Source organism: Lolium perenne, chromosome 6 (assembly GCF_019359855.2).
Source record: "Lolium perenne isolate Kyuss_39 chromosome 6, Kyuss_2.0, whole genome shotgun sequence".
In the NCBI taxonomy this organism is placed as follows: Eukaryota; Viridiplantae; Streptophyta; class Magnoliopsida; order Poales; family Poaceae; genus Lolium; species Lolium perenne.
In genome coordinates, this window is record NC_067249.2 from 195,298,758 (window position 1) to 195,316,813 (window position 18,056).

Here is an 18,056-nt window from a genome sequence, read left to right on the forward strand (position 1 = left end):
TTCTTGATAGTCTCCGGTACTAGCGTCTATAAACAAATACGAGGATACAATCATCAAACAACACTTAAGTAACCTAAATTAGCCTTAATGGCTCACTCCAAATGATCTAGCATCATTACTTAACATTGCTACTTAGAATCACTCTAGGGTTTCTTACTTAGTGTTAGAGGATAACTTCTCTTCTTATATATGTAAATGATAGTTTCCATATAGTTTTTGAGAAATAATTTCCTCTCATTGAATCTTCTTAAGATTTAATTTCCTCAAACAATTATACATGAAATCATGTTGACATAAGTCAACCATTCATCATCATCATTTGAGAAATTGATTTAAATGAGGTAGAATACCTCATATCATTTAATAATGCCTATTAGGATTTAAATTCACCAAGTATTTCATTTGATAGTATTTGACCAGGGGTCAATACTTCATATGAAAGTATTTGGGACAAGATTTAAATGATGTGAAGCACTTCATATAATTTACATAATAGTTTTGGACAATATCAACTAACTAGAATAGCCATATAGTCCTTTAATTAAACTAGGGCATGATCATGCAAAATGACCACATCATTTTCTTGCATAAACAATTAGTGTAAGTCAAAGGTGAGCTATTGGAGTTGGGATTAACTTAATATCTATTTTGGTTGATTTTTAAGATTTATTTGAAGTCACAAAAATCTCTGCCTTGTTATTTTCATCACATTAATTCTATACCAGTAACCAAGGTGGGACCAGTGGGGTTGGATAGATATTTTTACAAGCTTTCCAACCATATGAAATTTGTTAAATTTGGTCAAGCCAAACAGATTCTATTGAATTTCAAAGTCAGGACCAGTATTTGAATTCTCTGAAACAATTCAATTTGAAAATTGCTAAATGGGCTAGGCGGGAAACTAACTGGGCCAAAACATTTAAACAGCAAAGGGGCCAGCCCAGTAGCGTTTCACACGCCACGGGCCAGCTGACAGGTGGGACCCAGGTGTCATTGGGTTTAAAACCCGAATCGGTACGGGGGAAGGATGGCCGTTGGATCAAAACGCGATAGCACGGCCGTGAGTCGTCGTCGTCATCGATGAGAAGGGCTTACAGTGGCGGCGAGGCTAGGGGGTCGACGGCGAGCTGGGGCTCCGGCGAGCGGCGGCGTTGATGCAGGGTGGCGTTGCAGTCGACGGCGGAGCTCCTCGAACAAACCGCAGGTCCAGGGGTGGCGTCTAGTTCCGGCGGGCTTCTGTGGCGGTGCACGGGCAGCGAGGTTGGAATTGGGTGGCGGTGGCGAGCAATGTGGAGCGGAGAAGGTGCGAGAAGGCTCAGAGGAGGGAGGGGAGGCGACTGGTGTGCTCAACTGAGGAGGAGGGGCTCTCCTTTTATAGGAGCTCGAGGTGGCCGGAGGTCTGCGGCTATGTCGACAAGGATGCGGCGTTTCCGGCGAGCGAGCGGGGTAGGCGAGGGCGGCGCTAGGTAGGGGAGGTCGAGGCGAAGCTATGGAGCCTGCTGGCGAGGTGGGGGACGGCCAGGTGAGTGCGGGCGACGTCGAGCTCTGGCGGCACAGGCACGGGAAAATGGCGAGCTGGTCGACGGCGACAGGCGGCGCGAGGACACGGGTCCGTGTCTGGCGGGTTCCTGGCGAGGTGGCGGAGCTCAACTTGTAGCTAGGGGGTCCAGGGCGAGGTTGTGCTGGCGAGGCGCCTCGTGGCCAGGGCATGTCCACGGTGTGCACGTGCGACGTCCCTGGCATGCCGATGCCGTTCTGGGCGCGCGATCCCCGGCGAGCTACGGCATTTTCTTCAACCATGTCGGGTGTAGGTGGTGCTAGGGAGGTGATGTGGCTCGTTTTGACGTGGTGGCCATGCCCAGGGAGGAGGAGAAGAGAGGGGAGCTTGACATGGTGGCATGGGCCGGCATGGCCATGTCCTTGCTGCTCTAGGGTTTCCCTTAGGGTCTCTGTGCTGCTGTGAGGAAGAGAGGGGACAAGGGGACAGGGTAGAGGAGTTAGGGGCATTAGGGTTGGGGTAGAGTCACTATTTCCAATAGTGGCAAATAGTTACATATTGTAAATTACAATTTTGGCCCAAATTTGGTTGAGTTTATATGGTTATAAAATTTGAAAGTGATGAATTGAGTTGAGTTGTAAATGACCAGAGAGAATGAGAGGTGTTGGTGGAATTTAGAAATTCAAAGAATTGCAAATTTGCTAAGTGTGAGATTGTTGAATATGATAAAATGTTCCAACTTTGGAGGAGCCTAGTTTTTGATCCAAGATGAATTTGGCATGGTGGTCTTTACCAAAGTTGTTCACTTTGATGTGCTCTTGGATGACATGCAAAGAATTGGGAAAGTTTAGTTTGAAAAACTTGAAATAGAGAGGCTCAAAGTAGTGACCAGAATATAAATGGCAGATTTGACCATTATTGTATGTGAGCCAATTTTGAATTTGGATTTGATTTGAATGGTGTTTCTTTAATTCCAAAAGTTGTAATAAGTGTTTAGTAACATTATTCAACTAATGGTGAAGATCAAAATGGTCTAGGGTCAAAATTTATAAAAATGGCATAAGCCATATGTGAGGGTTTTGTGATTTTCTAACTTTTATTCTTTTATTTCTCTTTGCTTCATTTTGACAAGAGTGAGGTTTATTTGGTGTTAGATTAGGTCAGGTGAAAGGTTCAAACCATTTTGAGGCAATGGAGGTGGCTAGGTCAAGATTTGATAATTTGGCTAAGTGTGTATGTGAGTGAAAATGAGATTTTCTCACTATTTGATTTCTCTCCATTTGATTTGATTTTTCTTGACTCCAATGTGATTATTATTAGTTTAGGAACATTTTCAAACCATTGAAACCATTTCAAATGGTCTTGTTTCAAGATTTGCAAAAATGGCCCTAACACATAAGAGGTGATGTGTCAATTTTCATTATTCTTTGTAAATTGTTCATCTTGCTTTACTTGGGCATGGGTTAGGGTCAATTTAGTATTAGATTAGATTTAGAGATGGTTTCACATCATTTGGTCAAGGTTTAGAGTTATAGGGCAAGAATTGAGTATTATGGCTATGTGGCACATATGCTTCTATGCATATGTGGCATGTGATTTTTAATTTGACTAGGCTTGACCCAATTGATGTTGTTGAGTGTTGAAAGGGGTATATAGGAGTGATCCAACCATTCACTACAAGTTTTAGGGTCAAGATACTCAATTTCACAAATTGGATATTTTGCTCTCATATGCCTCTATGGCATTATTACTTTCTTTTCAAAATCTTTTGTTTCACTTTAGATTGTGTTTGAGAAGTACTAGATAAGGTTTATGAGGGTTTTCCAATCCTCTAATTAAAGTAGAAAGGCCTAGGGTAAAGTTTTACAAAAATAGCCATAGGCACATATGCCTCTATGCATATGTTTGATTTTATTTTGTTTCACACTTGAATTGGTTGGTAAGTGCTTTGTTGAGTGTGTTGAGGTATTCCAATTTATCTACTCAAGGTAGACAAGGCAAAGCTCATCATTTTCAACAAGTATCCATAGGCTTGCATATGCCTTTTTCTTAAATAAGATCTTTCCTTTTTTTTATTTTATTTCTCAAAGATTGATGACAAAAGGGATGAGGTTTAGGGTTTAATAAGTTTTGCAATGGTTCACCATTATTTAGCAAAGTAAGAAAAGGTAGGGTTCAAGATTTACATATTAAGGCTATAGGCCCACATATGGCTTTTTCTTTAATTTAGATTTCTCAAAATAGATCCAAATGGTTTTTGAGAAGGTTAGGGTTTAGGGTTTTTCTTATTTGATTTCTTTCTCTTTTAATTTCATTTGGTTTGTGATCTTCACTTGATCACTTTAGGGTTTTAGGGTTTATCACATAAGCATAATAACACTCATCATGGCAAAGACACAAGTAAAAGGTATGAGCACTAAGCATAGCACTCTGTTTCAGAAAAGTTTTTGTTCGTTCTCATTTTTGGAAAAAGGAAATTCATTTTCCCTTTGTTTGAAATTTGGGGTGTTACATGTTCGCGGTAGGAAAATTTTTGTTTTCTATGCAACGTTATCCTACAGTTAGCTTCTTCACATTCCTCTGAATCACCGTGGTAACAACAGGGCGTCCGGGTGCATAGCCACTAGAACGAGCATCTCCCATGAAGGAATCAAAAGCAGGTGCAACACTGGGAACTGGCTTCTTCTTGTAGGATTTCTTGACAGTGTGACTCTCAATAGGGAATCGACCCAAGTCTTCAGTAAGGGAAGCAGTGTTGTTGATAAGAAGCTGAATATATGGAGCATAGGGCATAGTCGTCCGAGAGACCATAGCATCATGAATCTCATGAAAAATGAAGTCCATGACATCAAGAGTGAAATCCATTTCCTCATCACCATCACGAGCACACTGAAAGGCTAGATGCATAAGGTCCACAAGAGTTCCACGGATAGCATCATTGTTTCCACCACTTGGAGAGATGGTGGCTCTAAAGAAGTGGAGGAGCTGACCATAGATAGGAAGGAGTCCCTTGGAAGAACCAACTGTCCCAGACTTGTCATAGCAATCATATAGCACAACCTTATCCGTCTTCTGAAGGCCATGAAGGCGGTGACCACGTTCCGAGGGAAGACCAAGAATAGAAGCAAACCGGGCCAAAGTTGCCTCACAATGAGTGGAGCCAGTCATCCAATACAAAGTACGTGCTTCATCCTTCTTGAAAGCAAGGGTAGCAAAGAATTTCTTGATCAACTCCGGACTGTAGTCACATTGAACCTTCATAAGGTCATGTAGACCCATTCTTCCTGTGACCCAGATGACATCCTCAAAGTGATTGTTCACAGCTAGAAACTCCACATTGATTGCCTGCATAGGTCTCACTTTCTTCATTGGTTCATATATATTCTTGTAGATGTACTCTTGTTCCATGAACCAGAAACGCTTGTCCTCCATATCATGATCCCTCTCAAGGTCTTCATACCAGTTCTTCTGACGGATAGCAACATAAGAGATACTATCCATGGTCTTGTAGTTTTCCCTAGTAGTCTTGCCTTTTCGCCTAAGAGTGGCAGACTTGCGAGGAGCATTCTGAGAAAACTCATCGCTCGACCTTGAAGTTCTAGAGCGCCTCCGAGAACCACCTGTGATAGAAAAAGATGGATAGCAAAGATAAGGTAATGCTCATAAGTCATGTATTGATACAGTGGTGTACTCTAGAAGCATACTATGAGTCGGTACAAGTTTAGACATGATAGATTGAATCAAAACTGCAGCAGCAACGTAGCTCCAGGCCGGATAATCCGGGGTCCCCGAGGGGCGGATAATCCGGCCGGGCCGGATAATCCGGCTGGCGCGGGGGTCGGATAATCCGGCCCTGCGAATTTGCAAAAATTTCAAGCAAAAACTTGTCTAGAACCATATCGGCCTCATAGCATGCAAATGGAGTATACTACACATGATTTGGAACAACTAGACATGATCTCCACCAAGAAAATAGTACATATAAATCACTATACCTAGGGTTAGGGATTGTAAGCCATACCCTCATCCATTGGAGGAGCCGCTTGGAGGAGATGAAAGCTAGGGAGGAGGAGCACCCGATCCACCCAAAAACTCCGAGAAGGAGCGGACGGGGCGGCTCCGGCGAGGAGAAGGAGCTCCGGCGGCCTAGAAGGAGAGAGAGGGCGTGTGGGGGGAGACTGGTTTTTGTTGCAACCATCCACACCGTGGCCCCTCTCAAATTCCCTCGCAACCTACCCAGGTCGGATAATCCGGCCCTACGTAAGGGCGGATAATCCGGCCGGGCCGGATATTCCGGGTCGCCAATAGGCCGGATTATCCAGTTTTCTGGAAAAATCCAGAACACTGGAAATCCTGCCTATCTTTTGTTGGTTATTTGCATAAGCCCATATGTGGTGCAATGAAGCATCACGTCACATATAAGATGCATATTGTCCAATAAGATGGGGCAACCTAGATCATCCGACCGAAATTCCTGAAACTCCAAGTTTTTACCAAAACATGACATACGAGCAATATAGAAATGGCTTATAGATGAGTGTAGGCTTGGGTTTAGAAAGCTCAAACTGTTAATGGTACATGATCACTCAAGTTTGCAAGATACGAGCAAATAAGGCCAAACTAAAGTGATTTCCCATAAGAACAAGGAGATGTCAAATGAAATCCAATTTAGATCCAAATAACTCCAACTCTTCACAAAGAAGAGTGTGGTGGCCTAGGCCACCATATATGAGTGTCATGACATGGCACCGGGAAGATATATCTTGGGCCCAAACCACTACTCATCATTGAAGCTCACATATCAACATATGATATAACGAGAATGATTTCTTAATGTTGGCATTATGGGGGGAGGGATAGCTCAATAATTTAAACCGCACTCCCCCTATTTCCATGCCCACATAGAAACCAAATAAAGTTTTGAGACAAAGGTGTGTTTGCAAGGTGGTCAAGCTATACTCCTTGAATCAATGATATTTAGCTCATTCCTCAAATAGCAAAACCTTGGTTCATCAAGAGGCTCCGTGAATATATCGGCAAGTTGATCTTTGGTAGGAACATAGATTAGCTCAATATCACCACGGGCAACATGATCCCTAATAAAATGACTATGTATCTCAATATGCTTCGTTCTTGAATGTTGCACCGGATTATAGGCAATCTTGATAGCACTTTCATTGTCACATAATAGAGGCACTTTGTCACAAGTGACACCGTATTCCTTTAAAGTTTGCCTCATCCATAAAAATTGAGTGCATCCACTTGCGGCGGCAACATATTCGACTTCGGCGGTGGAGAGAGATATACAATTTTGCTTCTTAGAAGACCAACACACCAAGGACCTACCAAGGAATTGGCAAGCCCCGGAGGTTGATTTCCTATCATCCTTGTCTCCCGCCCAATCCGCATCGGTGTAACCATTGAGAAAGAAACTTGAGCCTTTAGGATACCAAAGACCATATCTTGGGGTATCAACTAAATATCGAAAGATTATTTTGAGAGCCATCATATGACTCTCCTTAGGAGAAGCTTGATACCTTGCACACACACCAACACTCAACACTATGTCCGGTCTAGATGCACAAAGGTAAAGCAAGGATCCAATCATGGAGCGATATACCTTTTGATCCACCTCTTTACCATTGGGATCAAGTGCAAGATGACATTTAGTAACCATAGGAGTGGCCACACCCTTCATCTCGGTCATCTTGAACCTCTTGAGCATGTCTTGGAGATATTTTGCTTGATTGATGAAAGTCCCTTCTCTCAGTTGCTTGATCTCAAAACTAAGAAAGAACCTCATCTCTCCCATCATAGACATCTCAAACCTATCGGTCATAAGCTTTGAAAAATCATCATTGAAAGCTTTGTTAGTAGAGCCAAAGATAATATCATCAACATATAATTGGCAAACGAAAAGCTCCTCATTGACCCTCTTAGTAAAAAGAGTGGGATCGATTATCCCAACATCAAACCCACGGTCTATCAATAATTCTTTAAGGTGCTCGTACCAAGCTCTAGGAGCTTGTTTGAGACCATAAAGTGCTTTATCAAGCTTATATACATGGTTAGGAAAGTTGAGATCCTCAAACCCCGGGGGTTCCTTAGCATAAACCTCTTCATGCAAGGGACCATTAAGAAATGCACTTTTCACATCCATTTGTTGTAACTTAAAATTATGATGTGATGCATAAGCAAGAAGGATACGGATGGACTCAAGGCGAGCCACGGGAGCATAAGTTTCTCCAAAGTCAATTCCTTCAATTTGAAAGAAACCTTGAGCTACCAATCTTGCCTTGTTCCTCACAATATTTTCAAACTCATCTTGCTTGTTCTTGAAAATCCATTTAGTGCCTACAACATTTTGGCACTCCTTTGGCTTCACCACTAAGGTCCAAAACTTGTTGCGCTTGAAGTTGTTTAGTTCCTCATGCATGGCTTCCAACCAAAATGAATCTTCAAGAGCCTCAAATACTTTCTTGGGTTCCACTAAGGAGATATAAGCATGATGATTGCTAAAGTTATCCAATTGCCTTCTTGTGGAAACTCTTCCTCTTACATCACTTAGGACCTTATCATGAGTGTGTCCAAGAATTTCCAAGTTCCTATCTCTTCTTGCTAGACGACGGGCCTCGATCTCCTCCTTGGTTATTCTTGGCCTTGGAGGTATCACTTGATCAACTTGATCATTTGGGTCCCCGTCTTGACCTTCAACTTGATCTTCCTCAATTTCTTGAGAGTGCTCAACATCATGTGCTTGATCTTGGACATCATTTGGTGAGCAGCAAATATCAAATGGATACTCATCGGAGCCATCATGAATTCTTGGTTGATCTTGTCCTTGATCTTGCACACAAGAGGGAGGGTCTTGTTCTTGTTCTTGGGTTGGTGCATCATAAGCTTCAATAGATGGGGTTTGTTGATGTTGAGAAGATGAGGGCTCCACCGTGGTAGAGCATAGTCCTTCCCGAGACGCCACACCGTGTCCCTCAATGGGGCGGAAAAATCCCACACCCATTCTTATTATGGCATCTTGAGGTGTTTACTCACCTGCACATACATCAACTTGCCCACTTGGGAGCTATCATTTTCTTCGAACTTCACACTACAAGATTCGATGATAATCCCGGAGGATACATCAAAGATTCTATAAGTGTGAGATTCGGCACCGTAACCAACAAATATACCCTCCAAAGCTTTAGGAGCGAATTTAGATAAACGAACCCCTTTGATTTTATAGAAACACTTACACCCGAACACCTTAAAGTATGAGATATTAGGCTTGTTCCCGGTGAGTATTTCATATGGAGTCTTGTTCAAGCCCTTGCGGAGATATAGACGGTTAGAGGAGTGGCAAGCGGTGGAGATGGCTTCGGCCCAAAAGTTATAGCGGGATTTATACTCAGCCATCATAGATCTTGCCATACCCATAAGAGTCCGGTTCTTCCTCTCCGCAACACGATTTTGTTGAGGGGTGTATGCAGAGGAATATTGATGTCGAATCCCCTCATCACTAAGAAAATCATTGAGTGTATAGTTCTTGAACTCGGAGCCATTGTCACTTCTTATTGCCATTATAAGGAGGTTGTGTTGGCATTGCACCTCGGTGGCAAAGTCAATGAAGATTTGTTGAGTCTCATCTTTACTTTTGAGAAAGTAGACCCAGGTTTATCTTGAGTAGTCATCAACAATCACCAAGCAATGTTTCTTCGCACCAAGACTTGCATGAGTAATGGGACCAAAGAGATCCACATGAAGGAGCTCCAAGATCCTCTTGGAAGAGATGCCAGTCTTGCTTGGATGCGGAGAGTCATGCATTTTTCCTTCAACACAAGCCCTACAAACATGATCTTTGGCAAAATACACATTTCCCATTAGTCCCACAATATGGTTCCCCTTGTGAAGACTTTGCAAAGTTCTCATGTTGACATGGGCCAAGCGGCGATGCCACAACCAACCCACATCCGCCTTTCCGAATAGGCACATCGCACTTATCGTGGTGGTCCCCGAAAAGTCCACCACATACAAGTTATGTTCGCGATACCCAACAAAAGCGACTTTTAGAGTCTTGCTCCACAAGAGGACCACAATATCATTATCAATAAAGACGGCGAAACCCATCTTGCCAAGGGCGGAAACGGAAAGCAAATTGTAACCAAGGGTTTTGACAAGCATGACATCCACAAGAGTAATGTTGTGTGCAACCACAACCTTGCTAAAACCCAATACCTCGGATGTAGAATTATCGCCAAAGGAGATGATGATATGATCTATCTTGGGCCTCAACTCCTTGACGAGGTTCTTGCCGCCGGTCATATGACTTGTACATCCACTATCAAGTACCCATTTTGACCCTCCGGCGGCATAGTCCTACATGAGATCAATTCTTGGATTTAGGTACCCATTTTTCAATGGGTCCTCTTTTGTTAGCAACAAGGGTCTTTGGGACCCAAATAGACCAAGCAATATAACCATCATATGGACCAACATATTTTGCATAAACATCACCATAATAATCTTTAAATAAAACATAGTGAGGGTTAGTAATTCCCGCATCATCATCATTAATGATGTTGACCTTAGGGGCTTCATCATTAGTGATAACCTTCTTTTGTGCGGGCTTGGCTTTCTTCTTGTTTGCATTCTTTGCCTTGGCCTTATAGCCAATGCCCTCCTTCCCATTGTTTGACCTTTGCTTACTCAAAAGGTCATCCAAAGAAAGTTTACTTTGCGGAGAGGAGGCTTTAGCAAGTTCATCCTTTAACCTAGAATTTTCTCAATAATGTTTGCATGTTCACAAGTTGAGGTAGAAGAACTAGGCACATTATATTTAGCAAGCCTAATTTGAAGTTGCTCATTAGACTTGGAGAGGAGTGAGTATTCACTCTTCAAGGCTTTGTGAGCCTTGTCTAGATCATCTAGATCTTTCACAAGTTTCTCATGATCAACACCAAATTTGGATTTTTCCTTTTTAAGAACTTTTTCTTTAGTCCTAGCAAGATTTCTTTCTTTTGTAAGATTATTAATTTCATCTTGAGGTTCTTCAAGAATTTCTAGCCTCTCTTCAGTAGAAGCTATAGTTTCTTGTCCTTCCTCAAGGGCATTTTTAAGAGCATAAATTTCAAGAGAGTCCTCTCTCTCTATTTGAATTTTTTTGTCTAGAGTATCATCTAGTTGTGCTAGTCGAACCATGAGATTTGAAACATGCTTTTTAGTGTCACCCTTCAAGTTAAGAATGAACTCATCAAACTCAAGCATTTCTTGTTTCACTTTTAGACTAGCATGATCAACCCCTAGCTCATTTGATATGATATGCATAGAGGGGTTAGGGGATGATACCTCGGAAGATTTATCCATGAGGCAACTTTCTTCCTTCAAGTGAACGTCTTCATTGGGGAATTCATTTGGTGATGAAGAGTTGGTGGAGAGAGAAGCAAGAGCAACCAATTCATTCAACATTCCATCTTCATCATCATCATCATCATCACCGGAGGTATATTCTTCTTGAGTTGATAGCACAATAGATGTGTCCAAGGAGGACCTAGCCATGAAGCAATGTGCATTCTTGATGTGAGGGTTCTCATTGGGAGATTCAAAGAGAGATGAAGAGGGAATACTGGTGGTGGTAACAACCACTTCCTTTGAGGTTTCTTCTTCATCACCACTACTCTCAACTTCATCGGAAGAATACTCTTCCTTGGTCACTAGCACAATCCTTGAAGGACTCTTTTCCTTCTTACCCTTGTTGTAGAATTTCTTGTTGGGATCCTTTGACACTTTACTCTTGTCATTGGGAATGAGCCTACCACCACGAGTTTCCCTATCCTCATAGGCGCATTGGGCGATGAAATGGTTCTTTTCACCACAATTGTAGCAAGTTCTTGTTTTTGGGCCCAAACCCTTGAACCCACTTGAGTTTTTTCTCTTGATATTGTCTTCCTTGGCCTTGGATGGATCGACCCAAAAGGTTTTTGCATGGAATGCCATGTGGTCATTGTAGTGGTATTCGAAATCATCCGGATAGGACATACTCCAAGATGCCCTATATGGTTCTTGAGGGTTCACTTCTTCCACGGAATTGGCCACCAAGGCAAGGTTGGTCCCTATTGACATTCCAATAGCTCGATTGCGAGAATCATGAGAGTTTTGCTCGAGCACCTTGAGAGATTGCAACTCGTGCACCACTTGTTGAGAAGTGAGAGACGCAAAGCATTCCCTCCCAACTAGAGTCTTGACATCAATGGGTTCAAATGGCATCATGCAGTCAATCTACTTATCTTTGATCTAAACGTCATCAATGTGTTTGGCACCCACATTCCAGAAAGAATCGGCAACGGTGATAAGTCTTCTATACATGACTTCATGATCTTCATCCGTTGCCTCATGAATCCTTCGGCTTGATTTCGAAGGGCATTATACTTGTTCCTTCTCATGCTATCACTTCCCAAGCAACTAGCAGCCAAACCATCCCAACCTTCCTTGGCGGTGGTGAAATTCCGAACCCGAGACAATTCCTTTGTCCCCACACTAGTTTGAATCATGTGCAAGGCAATGTCGTTGAGTTGATTATCAATCATTTCTCTTCTAGTCAACTTGTCGGGGTTGTAGGGCTTGAACCCTTCCAAGATGATTCTCCAAAGTTCATTGGAGGCACTGCGAACATGAGAGCGAAACTCAAATTGCCATGTATCGAAATCTTTATCATTAAACTTAGGTGGATCGCCCCTAGTATTTATATGAGGGTGGGGAACCGGAATATCGGGGGAGAGGTAAGATGGAGGCACATTATGGTAGCTTCCACCATCACTTGTTGCTCTAGGAGAAGTAGTGGGGAGTTTATTAGTTTCTAAGTTATCACTCTCCAAGGGTGAGGTAGAGGAGGGTAAGCCCGAAGGATCTCCCTTTTCTAACCCACTCTTGTCCCGAACCTCTAGGACGTGGATGACGGGGGGAGGCCGCGGCAAAAGCTCGGAAATCATTTTTCTCATGCTTTCCATTTGAGCTTCCATGGAGGACCTCAAGGATGTTTCCATCGACTTGAGATCATCCATAGAAACCGGCTTTGGGGCTCCTTCCCCAACATTATCGTCTGGCATACTCTAAGGCGGTTAAGCCCGAAATAAGAGCCGAGGCTCTGATACCAATTGAAAGGATCGTATGCCGCACCTAGAGGGGGGGGTGAATAGGTGCTAACCAATTTTTAGTTCTTTTTCGGTTTAGGCTTGACACAAAGGTAAATTCTCTAGATATGCAACTAAGTGAATTTACCTATATGACAAGGTCAACGACTAAGCAAGGTATAACTACGCAATATATAGAGAGAGATAAAGGATAGAGGTAACCAAGAGTGGAGCACGCGGAGACACGGAGTTGATTCCCGTAGTTCCCTTCCTTTGCAAGAAGGTACGTCTACGTTTGGAGGAGTGTGGTTGCTACGAAAGCCAAACCAACGCCACGAAGGCTTCACTCAGGTCTCCGGTGAGCAACGCCACAAAGGCCTAGCCCACTCCCACTAAGGGATTTCCTCGAGGCGGAAATCAGGCCTTTACAAGGTTCTTGGGGCACACATCCACAACCAAATTGGAGGCTCCCAAATCTGTAACAACACAACAATCAACAACAATGCATCAACAACAAACAACTAGAGATTCCAAATAGGAACACTAGCAAGAGGGCCCTCAAGCATATGAGGGGGAAATGAGAATCGCTTCGGTGAGGATGTAGATCGGGGTCTTCTCCTTTGAATCTCCAAAGATCAAGAGCTTTGGTTGGGTGGAGGAGGAGATCTTGCAAATCTTGTGTTCTTGAGGTGGCTCTAATGGAGGTGAGGCTTGGCTGAATTTTGTGCAATGATTGAGCAAGCTAAGAGGAAGAAGAAGGGGGGTATAAATACCCCCCCCCCTCAAAATCCAGCCGTTGGTGACTTTCGAGGGCCGGATAATCCGGCCTAAGCTAGGACCGGATAATCCCCCCCCCCCCCCCCAGAAAGTCCGGCTTTGGGGAAATTCCGGTCAAAAGTCTGGCCAAAAATCCGGCCTCATGCCAGGGTAGTACTGAGCCACATCGCCTCAAGTCCTTAGCTGATTTTGGAGGGCCAGGTATTTTGCAAATATCCGGCCCGGATTATCCGGCTTGGTGAAACTTTTTCTGCTTCCTTTTGTCTTGTTTTTCCACACAAGACACTCATATACATGTATCTATATAATCTCTGCACCACTTCATCAAACATTAGTGTATCACATACATTGACATCAAACACACAAAACATAATGTGAGAGATGTTCTTTCAGCAACAGAGAAAGCTTTTTTTTCACAAGTGGTGACTCGAGGTTGTATCGAGCGCATCAAGAAGCTAGTTGATATATAGTTCATCAAGCGACCTATACCAAAATCTAAGGTACCTTGTTGTCCCCATCAATACCAACGTAGTTGTCGGTTAGAACATTTGTGAAAGGTAGTAAGATAAACGAATAATTATAAGAAAATTATTTTCTAATCTTTGGAATAATTAATTGTAGGAAATGAAACTACCAGGAAACGACATTTCATATGAAGGAAAAGAACACGGTTCAAACTACTGATAGTTAGATGACAGTTAGATGACGATTAGGAATGCACCTTCCAGCATGTCCAACCCATCCACACAAGGGTCCTTTTGCTCACTGGCCCATCCAAAACCCGTCAGTGCGAGACGTTACCAGCCGACCTATTTTGGTCCCGCTAGAGGTGATAACTTCATTTCTGGCCAACATGCTCCGACATGCGCAAAACCGTTTAAAATATGGGTTTAAGCACCCATTAGCAGCATCATGATTATCAATATATTTTACACAAAATTTTGAACTGACATGTTGAAATTATGTTATTTATTCATTGCAAACATGGATTGTTGCACCTCCAAACCGAAGATGCTAGATCTGCCATTGTCTGACAAGTGCCAACACCTCTAGGCTCTAGCATGAGTAAACACATGTTGCAGTTTTGTCATGTAATCTATTTGCTAAGATATAGACTAGCACTAAGCTGACCAGTTCAAACTCAAGCGCTTTTAGCTCTTGTATCATTTTTCAAATGACCTACTGCTCAACTCACATTGAAGCTTCAGGTGGTTGAAGAAATATAGGAAATGAATTTTGAATACCCGAGTGCAAATATTTCCCTTAAGAGTTAGGCATGAGATTGACAATGTTGAAAATAATATTATGAATATCACTTGGCTTGAAGCCTCTAGTAGTATTCATGTCCTATGGAAGAAAAGGGGGTTACTTGAACAAGAAACCGAATGACATGAGATCCCATAGCTAGAGTTAGAATCTATTTTAAGTGTGAATGGGTATAATGGCTGATTTGGCGCACTCCAAGGCTTATATGGTACTGCCATTGTACCAACGTTTAAAATGATGTAATTTTTTTTTGCGTCAAATCACAATTTTGTTCACGACATTGATGAAATATAGATCCATGGTCATGAAGAGGCGCATTTTGCATGCGGCCCTCTTTTACCCTTCAACTCTACATTTCCAAAAAGAATAGAGCTCTCTCCTCCGACGAGCTTGATGTCCGTGCTCACCTAAAAAGAAATGTCATCCCCTCGGTCGTAATTGAGAATGCTAGTAAGACACAATGTGCTCGAATATCAAAGATCAAACAAGGCGATGCCAATACGAAGTTCTTTCATATGAGTGTCAATGCTAAGATAAGACAGAATCACATCCACCACCTTAAGCACAACAATGGATGGGTCGCCAATCATGGAGCACATGAAGAGATCATCTACAATAAATTCAATTAGGTCATTGGAAGGGGGTTTCATGAGAAGCTTTGTGGTAAGCTTAGCCATGTGTAAGGGTACATTGACCCTACGTGTGTTTTTGATAATTAATAACAATACTTATGGACTGATGTTTTCATTGAGTTTATATAAAGGAATACTCCATTGGTATTTCTTGTAGTCCATGTGTTGGATTGAAGTATGAATTTCAGGAATATAACGATATGCATTGGGTATTGGCTTCAAGATCATTTTAAAATAATAATATTACATGATCAAGATCTTGATTTTTGATTTCGAGAGAATAATTCAAGATATGCCTTTAAGCCAGTGTCATGATAGTCTTATGAGTTGAGCTATGATTGACTAAGGTTTAGAGTATGCAATCATATGAAGAGTTATCTATGTACCTCAAGATATAATGATAGAGAACGAGGAGATACAAGGTTGAACACGACTAAGAGTGAAGATTAAATTCAAGTTGGTCAACACATGAAGCATAAAGATTGTACCACTTTGGATCATGTGATCGTGTGGTAGGGTAAGCTTTCTAAATTATGCTTCATGAGCAAACTCATCATATATTGGTGTTTGTGTTGTCGATATGGGTTAGGTATCTCAAGAACTTATGCTTGAAACTTGTCATCCATTCAATGATAATGGACGTGTGAAGATGTGATTCAATGAAGCTCTTCAATAGTGGTGTATGGGGGAGCAATTATGATTCTTCACGAAGCAACAATGATCAAATGAGGCATTCCGGCTTGAATGGAGCTTGAAGCGTTTTCATCAAGATCAAGCGGGATGCGCAAGGTGGTTGTTGAGAGACCTGGTTATAGGATAGATAGCCGCACTATCAAGAGGGGATTACGGTTGGGTACGTAACTTGATTGCATCATGTGAGGGAGCTCAATCCTTTACATACTTTGCATCCCTATATTTTTGTTGCTTCTTGGTATTTATGTGTGAGATTCTTGAGGTTGTTTCTAGCTTTTAAACAAGCCCAAGTTCATCAAAAATGGCATCTATATACATCATCTATTGTTAATTTGAGTTTGGACATCATTACCTTTCTCAACCTTGAGAGGCTTCCTCTCAAATCGTGTAAAAGCATTCTCGACATTGACATGCCTCCTCTCTAAAATCATGTAAAAACATTTTGTTGGGGTTCTATTCATCATTATCTTTCCAACAAAATTGGTTTCATCTTAAGCAGAGGTCGAGAACTTTTTCGAAGTTTAGTTCTTTCGAGAAAACCGCAGTTTGAGGGGTTCTAGCAATTTTGGTGCAGAAACCGACGGTCCCCGTCAGAATTTCTCGAGGTCGCCAGATTGCTTCGATTTGTGCCGAAAGGTATAACAGTACGCAGTTTCGGTGAAACTTGAATTATTCTGGTAGGCCGGTTGCAACCGGCGAGGAAATCAGCGTGTCGGTTAGAAACCTGACCATCCTTATGCGTTGTCAGATTCCGACAGAAATTCCGAACTGCCAGTTTGTGTGTGCCGATCTAGTCCGGCGAGAGAACCGGCGCCATCGGTTTTACCGCGGGTTTGGGTCGCATGATTTCCCCAGACGGCTAGTTTTCTTCCTTGGATTATGAATAGCCCTTCTTCCTCCTTCAGTAGGGAAGGTCAACCATTCTATTTGCTCTTTCTCTCTCTCTCTCTCGTACTCCATTGTTAAACCTTAAAAGCTTGCTTTCTCTCCATTCCCTCCTACGATTCTTGCATCTTCTCGAGGGATTTGGAAGAGGAGACCTAGATCTACAATCTCCACCAATCAATTCCTCCTCTAAGTGTGGGAACTCTTGGGATCTAGATCTTGGAGCCATTTATTGATTTCCTCCATTTGTTATTCCTCTCTAGTTCCTCCATAGCATTTGTTGCTTTGGTTGGATTTGAGTGTGAAGGATTCGATCACCCTTGGTGTTCTTGTTTTTGCATCCTTGCGTAAGGGTTGAGCTCCACGTTACAATTAGTTCGAGTGAGAGACTATGAGCTTCTTATCCTTGGTGGTTTCCTCCTAGTTGGATTGGTGGTGGTGCTCCGGTGACCTCTTCATGGAAGATTGTGAAGAGGCCCGAGCTTCTCCTTCGTGGAGTTTGTGAAGTGGTTGTGGAGCTTGTCATCTTTGGAGTGGAGGAAAAACTAACCATAAGAGAAAAGGCATTTGTCCTTTGTGGTATTGGCTTGGAGAAGAAGGTGAGTCCTTCGTGGTAGCCCGCATCTCTCCAACGTGACATACCTCACTTCGTGTGAAGGAACATGGGGTTACATCTTCGTCTCCGCGTGTCTCGGTTATCTCTACACACGAGTTTACTTTCCTTGTGATAGCCATCATGCTTGAAGTACTTACATCTTGATATCACTTATGTTACATATATCTTATGCCTATCTTGCTTAGCTTGAGTTGTTGCTATTGCACTTAGCTGTGCCTAGAATATTTAGTTTTTTTCTTGTCAAATAAACGATAGTTTGATTCTTCATTCTTATAACCCAAATACGTAATAGTTTTTAAAACGCCTATTCACCCTCCCCTAGGCGACATCTCGTTGTTTCACTATGTGCATCTTGAGGAGGCCATTAAGGATGACATAAGTTGTAGGCTAACGGCAAATGGGGAATATTCGTCGACATCGACATATGAGAAAGTCAAGTTCTTTGCATGGCTTGCAACTCAAAGTAGTACGTATTTGGACACCAGATAGAGTGGAAAAAATGGGGTGGTCAAATCACGGGTTGTGCCCCCTTTGCAAGCAAACCATGGAGTCTATCCCTCACCAATTCA